Consider the following 6,000-nt stretch of genomic DNA (forward strand, 5'->3'; position numbering starts at 1 on the left):
GCTATGTAGAAAGTTCCTGTCTCAAATAAATACAAATAAAAAAGAAATCAAGTATGGGGTTCATGCTTGTATCCTCAACACTTAGAGACAGAGGCCAGAGGATCAATAACTCAAGATTATCTTTGGCTACATAGAGAATTTCAAGCACATTGTGCTACATGAGACTCTATCTCCAAAGATAGGAAGTTCATTCCACTTAATGGAAAGGCTCATCATTTGCATTTGTAAAATTATAATCAAATGTCTTCTAAATGAAACCTCATAATCAAGTGTGTTTCTGGTGGAGTCTTTGTTACCCAATCCAGTAAGGACTGCTTGCTGTGTCTCTTTACAGAGCTTCTTGACTCTCTTCAACTCAGTTGACCCTTGACTCATGGATAGGGAAGCATTTTATCCTGCTTTTCTTTTTCCTCCTTCTACTGTAACCACTTCCCCTTAGTCTCATTGACTTCCTCCCCTGTTCCCACCCCCTCAACATTAGTATTGCAGTAACCTGCCTCATCCTCATCTTCTCAACTTTCACCCTCTCCTTGCATGAACTTGTATATCCAAAGCAAAAATTCTTCCCGTTATGCAAATGGATCACACACATATCCTTATGTCCAGCCCAGATTTGGGTGAGATATTAACTTTGGGGTAATACATCTTATCCCCTCAAACTGCCACAGAGTAGAGAGGAGAAATTAACTGGATATAGGAAAAGAAAGGAACCCTTTATATTAGAGATCTGGTTTAAGTCTCTCATAAAAATTTCCAAATCATTAGTGAAGGACTATAATTTCTTTTCTGAGAAAATAACATAAATAAGACATATTTACAGTCAAAATATATGTCTAAAATCCTTTGACTTTTTTGACCTATTTTTAATCTTATCAGCCTATACAACTATGCTATGAGTTTCATAAACCACCTCATATATTAACATTGTTTCGATGAAAGTAAGAATGGTGGTTTGAATGAGAATGGCTCCCTATATGCTCATGTGATAGAATGCTTGGTCCCCAGATAATGGAACTGTTTGGTAAGATTAGGAGGTGTGGCCTTATTGGAGGAAGTGTGTCACTGAGGGTGGGCTTTCAGGTTTCAAAAGCCTATGCCAGGCCCAGTCTTTTTCTCTGCCTGCTGCCTGTGGATCAGGATGTAAGCTCTGAGTCCCAAGCCTGCTTTCCTGCTCTCATGCTTCCTGCCATGATGATAATGGATAACCTCTAAAGCTCCCAATTAATTGTTTTCTTATAAAAGAGTTGCCTTGGTCATGGTGACTCTGCACAGCAATAGAACAGTAACTGTGACAGAAGTTGATACCAGGGACTGGTATTGGTGTAAAAAGACTGACAATGCTGTTGTTTGGAGGAATATAGAAGATTTGGGGACAGTGGATTGGGGAGCAGTTGAATGTTGTAAGCAAGGCTTCATAGGCCATCCTAGTAGGAGCATAGAAGACAGTGGCATTAAAAGAGCAATGTGGGCTGTGGAGGCCTGACTCATTATGTTTCAGAGGGGAAGAATATCAGCAACTGACCTAGAGACCATTCTTCTGATATTTTGGCAAAGAATGTGGCTGCTTTCTGCCCCTGATCCCAAAAATCTACCTGAGACTAAATTGAAGAGTTTGAGATTAATGTCATTAGCAGAGGAGATTTCAAGACAACCTACTATTACTGTGTCACATGGTCATTAGTAGTCACTCTTATGCAGACCTACAATGAAAAGGAGCAAGCAGAACAAAGAGAAATACAATGTACAGTTTGAGGAGAAAAAGAGAACCAGGAAAGTATAATGTTGAAGCTGAGTCCTGTGCTCAAGGAGACAAAATGCTTGAAGAAATGCCTGATTCAGAATGGAATAAAGGGAGTACTGTCCTCAGGAAAAGATCCCACCAGGCTAAGCTTCCTTTATGAAAAATAATTAAAGGAAAGCATCAACAACAGAAAGCTTGTACAAATGTAATTCAAGGATGGGGCAAGATTCCAGCCCCAGCAAGCAGAACTTGATATCTTCTGCCATGTGGGTCTGGCTTTAGAGTCATGAAGAATACAGGAAATGCAGTGTAGAATCATCCTACATAGTTGAGGAAAGCTACTGAGGCCAATGGTGTGATAGGAGAGTCCCTGCATGGGAGCCCAGAGAGGTCATTGTGTGAAGCTATGAAAGCTGGAGTCTGGATTATGTTGGAGACCCTGAAATGTGGGAGATGCCAGAACCATGGGATACTTGCCAGAGAGAGCTGCATAGTTGTTATAGAGTCAGCCTAAGACAGATGTGTATTACAATAAGAAAAACTGGAAGAGCCAAGCTACCTAAGTCCTTTGACATCAGATGCAAAGATATAGGATTTGAATTTTATCATGTTGGGTTTTGGTCTTGCTTTGGTCCAACATTTCCTTTCTACAGACCCTTTCGTCCCTTTTGGAATGGTAATATAAATATAGTGTGCCATTGTATGTTGGCAGTAGGTGATTTGCATTTTTACTTTTGCCTTTCTGTGGGGTTACAGTTAAGGGGTTGCCTTAAGCCTCAGAAGAGACTTTGGACTTTTGAGCAGTCTTGAGGCAGTGAAAGACTCTGGGGAACTTTTGAAGTTGTACTAAGTTAACTTTGATTTATGCTATGACTACAAGCCTATGAGGGTCAGGAAGTGGAGTGTGGTGGTTTGAATGGGAATGGCCCGGATAGGCTCCTATGTTTGAACCTTAGGTCCACAGTTAGTGGGACTGTTTGAGAAGGACTAGGAGGTATGGCCCTTGTTGGAGTTAAGTGTGACTTTATTGGAGAGAGTGTATCACTGGGGGTAGGCTTTTTGAGGTTTCAAAAGTCTATACTGGGCCCACTCTCTCTTTCTTCCTGCTGTCTGTGGATCAGTATGTGAGCAACATTCTGAGTCCCAAGTCTGTCTTCCTGCTATCATGCTTCCTTCCATGATGATAATAGACTAACCTTCTAAAACTGTAAGTGAGCCTCCAATTAAATGCTTTCTTGTATAAGAGTTGCCTTGGTCATGGTGTCTCTTCACAGCAATAGAATGCTAACAAAGTCTAGAAGCAGACCAAACATTTCTACTTAACCATTTTAAGCCTCTGAACAACATAACTTCAAAGTTGTACATATAGTTATTACTAAGACTATGAAAGATGATTCTCTCCAAAAGCCTATGCACATATTTGGATGTGCACCAGCTTTGATGGCAAGGAGACAGCCCAGCACTGCCACCAGCAGCCTGAGGAATTCTCTGTCTCCTTTGAGAACTCAATTGAAGTAAAGTTGTATCTTTGACTAGGTCACAGAAAGCTATTTCAGACTGAAGGGAAGTTAGTTTAGTAATATTTAAAACAACAGTTATGTAGAAAAAGGACAGAATATAACCCCAAGATGTGAGTGCAGGCTTCATGAGAGACTCATGCGTCGGTAGCATTACAATGGTTATGTGTACAATCTTGGGGATCTTAAAATTACATTTCTCAAAGGATATGGTTTATAGCACTGTCTAAAGATCAAGTATTTAAATGAAGATTAGAAGTTTAAAACATGAGTTGGTTTACTTATTGCTTGTCTTTAATTTTTGATAATTTTATCTGTGTATTTAATGAATTTTGGTTATTTCACTGACCATAGCTGTAAAGGTTAGCTTTATTATCAACTTAATGGAATCTGGAATGGGAAGAGAACCTCAATGGAGGATTATCTATATTTTGTGGGCCTATGGGTTCACAAAGTTCATTAAGCTCTAGATTGTAGCAGGTTTTTCTCTATCCCACCAGCCAGCTCTCAAATAATGACATGGAGACTTATTATTATGAAAGTTCAGCCTTAGCTTAGGCTTCTCCTACTAGCTCTTATAACTTAAATTAACCCATTTATATCAATCTACATTCTATCACATGGCATTTCCTTTCTTTTATCTTGTACCTCCTGTTTCCTCTCTGTGTCTCCTAGCCTCTCCCCTGCACATTTAGATTCAGTCTCCTCTTCCTCTCTTTCCCTGGAAATCCTGCTTTATGTTCTCCTGCCTAGCTATTGGCCATTCAGCTTTTTATTAAACCAATCAAAAGGTGCTTTAAGCATAAATAAATCTTTACTTTGTAAACAAATATTCTGCAACACTAGACTACTGTAGTTAGCACCATTCCCTAGGCAGGGATTTTGAACTGTCTAAGATGGAGAAATCAAGTGGAACACAAACAATCAAGGGAACACATGCACATTCATTTCCCTTTGTTCTTAACTACAGATGTAATATGCCTAGCTGTGTGAAACTCCTGCCTTGACTTCCTTACAATAATGGAAGATAACCTGGAACTGTAGGCTGCAATAAGCCCCTCTGTGGTGGTTTGAAAAAAAAAAATGGACGCTAAAGAGAGTGCCACTATTAGGAGGTGTGGCCTTGGAGGAAGTTTGTCACTGTGTAGGTGGGCTTTGAGTTCTCTTTTGCTCAAGCTCCACTCAGTGTGACACTCAGCTTACTTCCTATTGCTTGCCAGTCAAGATGTATTAACTCTCAGCTATTGCTCCAGCACCATGCCTGCCTGCACATCACCATGTACCACCATGATGATAATGGACTGAAAGTCTAAACTGCAAGAAAGCCACTCCAATTAAATGTTTTCCTTTGAAAGAGTTGCTGTGGTCATTCTGACTTTTCACAGGAATAGAAACCCTAAGACATAAGTTGGTACCAAGGACTATGGTATTGCTGTGATAGTCCTAACCATGTTTTTGTTTGAAGGAATATAGACCTTGGGACTGTGGATAAGAAAGCAGTTGAACACTTTAGGTGCTACTTAATGGGACACAGTAGTAGAAACATGGAAGAAAGTACTGCTAAGAGCTATTTGAACTGTTGGGGGCTGGCTGAAGAGACTTTAGAGAAGAATTTTAGAATGTTGCCTAGAGATCATTCTTGTGAAATTTTGGCGAAGAATGTGGCTGCTTTTTGCCCTTGTCTGAAAAGTCTGCCTGGGGCTAAAGTGAAGAGTTTTGGATTAATTCTGTTGACAGAGGGAATCTCAAAAGAGCCTAGTATAGACTGTTGTGTGGTTACTAGGGTTAATTCTGCTGAAGATTTATACTGAAAAGGAGCAAGCTGGGCAAATAAAAATACAAAATATACAGATTGAGAAAGAGGGCATCATGAAGTGGAGTAGAGCTAAATCCCTGTATTCAGGGAGATAAACAGATTAAGAAATGGAGTAAAGGGAGTAGTAACCCCAGAGCAAGATCCTACCCAGCTAAGTTTCCAACTTGTGAAAAGGAATTAAAGAAAAGCTTAGAACCAGCTGAGGTGGTACATGCCTTTAACCCCAGCACTCTAGAGGCAGATCTCTGAGTTTGAGGCCATCCCAGTCTACAGATCTAGTTTCAGGACAGCCAAGCTTAGGTGAAAAGAAATTAAAGAAAAGCTTAGAGGCCAGGTGGGGTGCACACCTTTAATCCCAGCACTGGGGAAACAGAACCAGGCAGATCTCTGTGAGTTTGAGGCCAGCCTGGTCTATAGAGTGAGACCCAGGATAGGCACTAAAACTACACAGAAAAACCCTGTCTCAAAAAAAAAGCTTAGGGCCAGGTGGGGTGGTGCATGCCTTTAATTCCAGCACTCTAGAGGCAGAGGCTGGCACATCTCTCTGAGTCTGAGGCTATCCCAGTCTACAAATCCAGTTTTAGGACAGCCAGACTTAGGCAGTGAAGGAAACCATCTCAAACAGAAAACTACCGAAGATGTAATTTAATAAGGGGGCCATGTTTCAGCCCTAGTAAGCAGCAGAACTTGGCAGCTTTGGCCATGTGGTTCTGGAGTTAAGGATAGAAGGAACGGGCTATGGAATTTGTTTGTGAGACCAAGGAAAAGTGGTGAGGACAGGCATGTGTCAGGGGCATCCCTGAATGGAGGCCAGAGAGACCATTGTGAGAAGCTGTGAAATTGAAGCCTGGATTGCCTTGGAGAACCCAAGATGTTGGAGGTTGGAGACACCAGAGTTGTGGGATACCTGCCTGATGAGATCTGCT

The sequence above is a fragment of the Onychomys torridus genome, chromosome 8, assembly GCF_903995425.1.
Source record: "Onychomys torridus chromosome 8, mOncTor1.1, whole genome shotgun sequence".
NCBI lineage: Eukaryota > Metazoa > Chordata > Mammalia > Rodentia > Cricetidae > Onychomys > Onychomys torridus.